General features: G+C 33.9%; 1 long non-coding RNA gene across 1 annotated transcript in view; it reads right to left on the reverse strand.

Annotated features, from left to right (window-relative positions):
• Positions 1-4077: 4077 nt before the first annotated feature.
• LOC104881718 (uncharacterized) overlaps positions 4078-8327 on the reverse strand; it is a 5052-nt gene continuing 802 nt past the window's right edge. Inside the window, exons 3-4 of the long non-coding RNA XR_787672.3 lie at positions 5680-5774; positions 4078-4758 (exon numbers count right to left, since the gene is read on the reverse strand). This is a non-coding gene — a long non-coding RNA (uncharacterized LOC104881718). The remainder of the gene's footprint in view (positions 4759-5679; positions 5775-8327) is intronic.

Here is an 8327-nt window from a genome sequence, read left to right on the forward strand (position 1 = left end):
TACTTTTACTTGAACCTAAGAAACAAAAACTAGGTCCTAAAACCTTTGATGCAGTGTTCATAGGGTGTGTCGAGAATAGTGTCACATATAATTTTTGGTTATTAAATAAAAAATAAATAAATAAATAAATAAACTAAAAAATAAAAACCTTGTAGAAGCGAACACCATAATGGAAACAAAGAATGTCGACTTCTTTGAAAACGTCTTTCCTTTGAAACCAAGTGGTGACCAACAAATTCAAAGAACATTTAGAGACAAATCTAATGAACCTTTTGAACTTAAACTAAGAAGAAGTAAAAGAGATAGGAAAGAAACAAATCTTGGTGATGATTTCTACACCTTAATAGATGAGGATCCTAAATCCTACAAAGAAGCTATAACTTCTCCTGATGCACCATTCTGGAAGGAGGCCATTAACAGAAATTGAATCAATCATGTACACATTAGAGAAAATGGATTTACCTCTTAGTGCAAAGACTATAGATTATTAATGGATCTTTAAAAGAAAGTTAAAGCCAAATCGATCCATAGAGAAGTATAAGGCATGTCTAGTTGCCAAATGCTTTAAACAAAGGAAGGGTGTAGATTACTTTAACATTTTTACCCCTATGACAAGAATTTCCTCAATTAGATTGTTGATCGATCTAGCTTCCATTCATAAACTAGTGATACACCAAATGGATGTCAAGATTTTGTTCTTGAATAGGAAATTGGAAGAGAAAATTTATATGGGCCACATGAGGGTTGCATAGTTCAAGGAGAGGAGCAAAAGGTTTATAAGCTAGTTAAATCACTTTATTGGTTAAAACAAGGACCCAAACAAGCATAGCAAATTTGATCATATGTTGGTATCTAATGGATTTTCCGTTAATGATGTTGATAAATGTATTTACAGCAAGTTTGAGGATAACACATATGTTGTGATTTGCTTATATGTTGATGACATGTTAATCTTTGGAACTAGCTTAAAGGTCATTTGTGAGACCAAGAAATTCTTAGGATTTAAGTTTGACATGAAAAACCTAGGAGAGGTAGAGGTTATTCAAGGAATCAAAATAACAAGAACACCTAATGTCTTAAACTTTATCAAGAGCACTATGTTAAGGAAGTTTGAACCCTTCAACTATAAACCAATGTCAACTTCATATGATCCCAACTCACAGTTGAGGAAAAATAGAAAGCATAGTGTTACCCTGAGTATGCTTAAATCATTGAGAGCCTAATGTACTTAGCAAATTGTGCCAAATTTGATATTGCTTATGTAGTAGGAAGATTGAGTTGGTACATATAGAGTCCTAATTAGGATCACTAGATTGCTATTCATAGAGTACTTAAGTACTTGAGAGGCATCATTGACTATGGTCTATGCTATGGTGGATTTCCAAATATCCTTGAAGGATTTAGTGATGCTAATTGGATCTTTGATTCAGATGAGGTGAAATCCACTAGTGGTATGTTTTCATACTTGGAGGAGGTGCAATTTCTTGGAAGTTTGCTAAGAAAATTTGCATTACTCGGTCTACTATGAAGGTTGAGATTATTGCCTTAGAGAAGGCAAATTCTAAGGTTGAGTAGCTTAGAAACCTCTTAGCAAATATCCCTTTATAGATGAGAGCAACACCATCTATGTCTATGCTTATGATAGCCAAGTTGCAATAGCTAAGGCTAAGAGCAACATATTTAATGGAAAGAACATGTATATACGCCTAAGACACAATACTGTACGACAACTACTAAAGATATGGATTATATTCTTGGAATTTGTAAGGTTCGGAGTTGAATTTGGTCGATCTTGTAACCAAACCACTAAATAGGAAATAAGTGGAAGAAACATCAAGAGGGATGAGGCTTATGTCTAATGTAGAAGTCAAAAGTGATGGTAACCCAACCAACTAGAATGGCGATCCCATGAAGTAGGTTTATATGGGTAATAACAAATCACTTGTTGACAGTGAGGTGCTCTATTGGTTATGCTTATTTGAGAGTCCATCGCTATGGTGTAGATAGAGTGTATTCTACATCGACTAAGGTTGAATATTTTATTCTTAATGAATACCATATTCCTTATGAATGGTGTGTTTAATTGCTAAACACACTCGATGGATTCACCTATATGAGAGTGGAGGTGGGTTGCTTCCTATGAGAACTTAGGCAAGTTCTCTAGAGCTCTCATAAATATTTAGGTAGGGTGCATGGCCTATTTGCATAACCTATTGTGTACAATTCGTACTTGAGAAACTGATATGGATAATAGGTTCCTTGAATTACATAAAGAAACATTGGTTCATAGAAATTTATTCGCACCATATTTCTATAACTTAATACTTATTTATCTTAAAACTGGTTCATAACCTTTGGACACCTGTATTAATACATTGGATTTTAGGTTTTTCCTATCGTTTCATTTTTCACTCATCCACTTTGTGAGGGATATTGTTGAAAGAGTGCATGAGTTACAGGCAGTGTCTTCTCCTTGTTTTGACTTAACCCTTCAGTGAGTGACCAGTGTAAAAGGAAAGAATGAGTCATCTACCAACTTGATTTTTGTTTAAAAAAAATAAAAAAATAAAAATTGATGTTATCATTCAGCAATTTTTGGAGAGTTCCGTTGAGTCCCTACCTATAAAAGGCAACCCCGTCAGAGATTTTTTCATCTCATTCTCTCCAACTATCTCTCTCTCTAAATATTTGTTTCTCACTTTCTCTCTATTTGCTCCTTGCTGCTATTAGAGACGCAACACTTGAAGCACCAATGCGTGCTGCAATTGTTAGCATCACCTGTGCTGTAGATTGCTTCTTTTGCAGCAATCACACGCTGCATCTTCCATTTGCAACAATCGCCCGTTGCATCTTCCATTGCAGCAAGGCCTACTACAACATCCACCTTTGCAACACCTACACTACTGCAACTATCCACTCGAGGTTGCACCCACAAGTGTTGCATCCAATCATACTACACCCGAGTCACTACTGCTAGCCAGTTGCGGTCTATTAATCTACTGCATCCCTCTCAACTATAACCCTCTTATCCTTTACTTGACTGGAGGAATTATATTCTGAATATTTTCAATTGTACTGTAAACCTCACCACAGGAGTGCACCTAAGGCAAGGCCTTAACTATTGTATCTCGGAGGTAGGATGCAGATTATCCTTTTGCACTGAGATCATCTTTGAGGAGGATGAACCTACTTTAAGGACCATGTCTTGTCACACCTTAGTCTATTTATATAATAAGTACCCCATCTTAATACCCATGATTTTTTTTTTTTTTTTCAAAATAGTATTATTAATTTTTTTAAAAGAATATTTAAACATTTGTTTCCAAAATAAATCAAAAATATTTGAGAAATTATTAAATTTAATGCTAATGAAAATAACAAAAATTTTGACTAATTACAAGATTTATATATAAACAACTTTAATCCAAGAAAGAAAGATGGGAAACAAAAAATTTAAAAAAAAAAAAAACAATTTTTCAGGAATTTAATTTAGGAAGGGCAAAGCAGCAAAATGTGGGAAAAAGAATGTTTGTCTTCGTCCACCCAGTCTAACGGCTTCTGTTTCATTGGACCTTTAATATTTTTTATTTTAATTATTAAAGAAATTAAGTAATGACAAATGTGTCTTCTTCAAATTATAAAAAAAAGAACACATCTTCTCCACAAAATCTCATTTCAGGGGCCTCTGTTTATCTGTGGAATTCAATCATAAGGGGACCCTCATGGGCAATTTTGTATGAAGTTGTCTTAGCATATAATCTCGAATGCAGCATATTCTCTCATCAATCCCTGTACCGGTTCGTTAGATTTTGGAGATGGATATGAGATATGACAAAGACCCATCTTCAATCTGATTCTAGTTATAGGCTTGAAGTTGTCATGGATCAACCTTCAACCTTTTTGGAGAGCTCAATGGTATCAAATATGAATATGAAGACCATTTTGTTTTCGAAATGCAAATTTCATAGCAGCTGGGAATAAGGCTTTTTAATGACTGGTGCAAGGGGTGGTTTTTCATTAGGGAAGAAGACGTGCTCTTATTTGAAGTTTCCACCTGCACACGAACACATAATGATATGAAATACAACATGAATCTTATTCTCATTCATTCTAATTAGTTAACTCTACAGTTTCATGGCAGGAGTCACAAGCTGGTTCATTTACTAACACTCTTTCATTTGCTTTTCCAAAGAGATGAGAAACAATTATTTTACAGATAAATTAGGTGTCCATAACACAACCATGCTATGCTATTCACTCTGCTACTTTTAACATTCTGGGAATTAACCTCCAACAACATTGCAGCAACATAATCCACCCAACAACATTACAATAACATAATCATATTTCTACTGCACGTAACGTCATTCTTGACCTTCTTACCTTTATTCTTCCCATGCTTCTCGACCTCATCGAGTTTAAGTTCCAGAATAAGCCAAACTCTGCATTGCAAGCCCACCCCATAACCACCAAGGTGGCTGCTGCTAGCTTATTAGTATTTGTTTTGGCATTTGGAATTTAGTTCACCTTCCATTCTTATTCTGCTGCTCTCCTCCGTACTGCCATGGTGATTTCTGGTTCCCTCTCATTGGCTTTCTAGGCATCACTAATGTTCCTGGATGCATGACAACGACCCATCTATACAATGTAAAAGGGCACATAATTTCAAACATTTGGGAGCCAGGTAGAGGTAAAAGGTGATTTTGGAACTCCAACCTCTATGACTAACACCTCAAACTTTCCTCAAATTCTCTTTACCTGCATTAGGAAATGCGGAACAGAGACACCAGAAAACAATGAATCAGAAGTGGATATCAGCATATCCTGGATACAAGAAAATGCAACATTCTTTGGAAAGGAAAAATTTAAAGCAAATGTATTTTGCTTTACCAATTGAGTTGCTTTCTCCAATAGGATCAAGGCCCATGGTATCAATTAGCCCAAGTCCTTGAAATACTTAATTTACACATCAATTATACAACTAAAAGAAAATGAACGACATGACCTAAAGTATGACAGAATATGAATGTAGAACAAAAATTAACTGTTTATTGTAGTAGTTTATATAATTTCTCCATTTCAATGCCCTTTTCTATACACAACTTCCCCCTCTCACTCCTCTTCCATTGAAATCATCAAAGCCCTTCCATTAGACCAAATCTTTGGAGGACCTACATCGTCCGTTGTTCTCTCAGAACCAAGAATTGACTTAATAAAATCACCCTTCTCAACAGTTGGATCAATTCCCGATGTCCAAATACTCTTCTGAATGAAGGAAGGAGAGCATGAGCTCCCTAAAACACTTGGAATATGACAGAATTGAGGTTCTGATAATTGAAATTTTGAATCTAAAAATCCAAATGGGCAAAGTCCCATGAGATAATTGTTGTACCTAGGCCAAAGGCACCAAACAAGGTCTTATCAACAAAATTCCCTTCATATAATCAAATTCACTAGAATTAAGATACTACATATTCTAGCTTCTCATCTAGTAATTTCCACATGTGAGACTAACTTGTTAAGGGGTAAAAATGATGGATTTCTCATTTACTTAAGAAGACATGATCTTAATTATAAATTTAGAGTCAATTATAACTTTAGAGTATACATCTCCCTAACACTGATCAGCTTAGAAAAATATTAGCCACATTCTGAATTTAGGGGCATAAGTGTTCTTACTTGAGCTCCTGCTGCCATGGGAAACATCAAGTGTATGATATGGGAAACATCACTTGTGACCTTGACAGGTTTGTGCTTTGATGCCCAGAATACTCCTGCAATTACAAAACAACATTTTAAATTATTACAAAAAAAAAAAAAAAAAAACTAAAAACAAGGTTTTACCTAACTCAAGTATATCAATCCACTTCTAAAAACTTAACCAGTAGCTTCCAACTTCAACCATACACTTTCTTTATTAGGAATACACTTAAATTTACCGCCTACTTGATCTTAGCAGCTTCTTGATGCCCAATCAAGAACAAAGGGTTTCATCCCAATCCCAAGATAAAAATGAGAAAAGGGATAGCATGACAAGATTAAGCAACTCCCTTTTTCATAGAAAACATATTTTTCTAGGGATAGATTTTCTTGAGAAACAAACACTACCAATTTGCCAAGGAGAAAAAAGAGACCATCTTAACAACTACTTTGTTTCCTCAAACCCTAATTTGGAAATTTAGCTTTAAATAGTAGAAATCTAAATCAATCCAATGTTGTGATTCAACTAAAATATTTTCAAAGAATTTTTCATGTTGATTGAACTTTGATTTGAGCAAATGGTTATATACCAAACAGACCATCCTCAGTTCTTAAGATGGATCACTTGAACTTGAGGTTAGATCAAATTACAAAGAGAGTAAAAAAGACTAAGCTAAAAAACGACACTTTCTAACACCCTTGATCTGTTATACAAAATTTAACCAAGATACCCATAATAAGAAAAGAAAAAAAAGGAATATAAAAAACTGCATTGGTTAAATTTTGTTCATCTACAACCTCAAACCATTTACCTTCACCTCTAACGACCTTGCAAGCACCATTAACTCTGAATAAGTAATTAATCTGAGGGAGATTTGAAAGAACAGAACTAGGAATATATATATATATATATATATATATATATAAGAATTTTGATCCGGAATTATCAATCCACTTGAAGCACTCACAGTTTTCATATTTAAATTAAACTAATTTTTCTATTGCTCTAAAGAAGTTTTTGTTAGGTAAAAATGCAAAGCCTTGCATGAAAGGGAACTCCTCAGATTTGGCTAGAGAAAAACACCCTTGTAGTTAGATCTTAGTCCCAATCTTTTGCCGTATTTTTGTCTTGCTTTTTGTCTTTTCTTTAATGGGGTGCATACAAGAGTCCTTGAACATGATAGGCAGGGTTCAAAATCTCGGTCGATACCGATATGACTCAGCCGAGTCATATCTGCCTCTACCATGGCCAGTACCGGACCGATACCCGAGTTGGATATTTTGTTAGCTTGTGAACAAACTCGGTGGAGTAGAAATGGTGGAGAAGATAAGAGGATCAAAACCCACAAAAATGAAAAATACAGATTACAGAGAGTTAGAACCCTGCATCTTGGAGTCGCCGGCAAGGTCGAAGAAGCACGCCTGCTTGTTCGGATCCCCCAAGTTCCCACCGGAGATGGAACTGAGTGACATGAGGAGGAGGCAAAGTCGTTGGACTCTGGCACCGCTGTTGTCGACGGAGAACGACGATGAGGTGGCTGATGGAAGTGGGAGAAGAGAGAAAGCAGGCCTACGGAGGAGCTGCTTGAGACTCGTGGGTTTAGAGGAGAAAGTGATGGGTGTTTGACTCCCACTTGAGGGTTATGGGTATAGATGAGGATTTGAATTTTAAATAGTATGTATTTGTTTTTTTTAAGTAGAGATTGAGTATTTGGTGGGGATTTGGATTTTAAATAATTTGATGAAAATTATAATGATAAAAAATGAATAATGAATATTAGAATTATATCAAATAAATAGGAAATTAATATTTATATAAAAATTAAAATTAATGAATATATTTTATAAAAAAAATTATATTTATTTTTTAAAGATGAATCATGGTTTTATTTTTTTAATAATTAAAAATATTTTAAAAAAATTCAAAATATTTAATTTAAACAATTTTTTATGAAAAAAAAAATTACTTTTTATTATTTTCATCTTCAATAAGAAACATTTATTATCAAGTGATTAAATTAAAATATTTTTAGAGATTTTTAATATTATTATAAATCATCCTAAAAATATGCTTTTATTATAATTTGAATAATTTTAATATAATCGAAGTTTATTTTATTAATTTTTTACTCTACTTATTTGTATTTAACTTTTTAATAATTTTCATAATTTTTTAAAATTATTTTGAGCTCTTAAATTAGATTATTTCCAAGATACCGAGACCGATGTGCCTCAGGACCTCCCGAGTCAATGACCGATACCGCGACTTTAAACTATGATGGTAGGTTGCTCACTTTTTGCCTCTAGCTCACAGTGGTAACATTGAAGCTGAAGAGATTGTGTTAGAATCACATATCTACTTATAAATCTAATTGAGATAATCATGAAAAAGGATATGCAAACATTATAGAGATAAGGGCTAGATGCATAAGTAGAAACTCAACATTAAAACAACATAAAGTCTCATTAGCAATCCAACCTTTAGTGATTAACTTTCTTTCAAATCACTAAGGTTATGTTTGTGTAAGCAAAGAAAAAAAATACTGAGGTTATGTTTGATTTCTGAAAAGAACTAAGCATCAATTCCTTTACGTATTTAATTATATAGCCAAGCCAACAAAAACTAA

Source organism: Vitis vinifera, chromosome 15, assembly GCF_030704535.1.
Source record: "Vitis vinifera cultivar Pinot Noir 40024 chromosome 15, ASM3070453v1".
In the NCBI taxonomy this organism is placed as follows: domain Eukaryota; kingdom Viridiplantae; phylum Streptophyta; class Magnoliopsida; order Vitales; family Vitaceae; genus Vitis; species Vitis vinifera.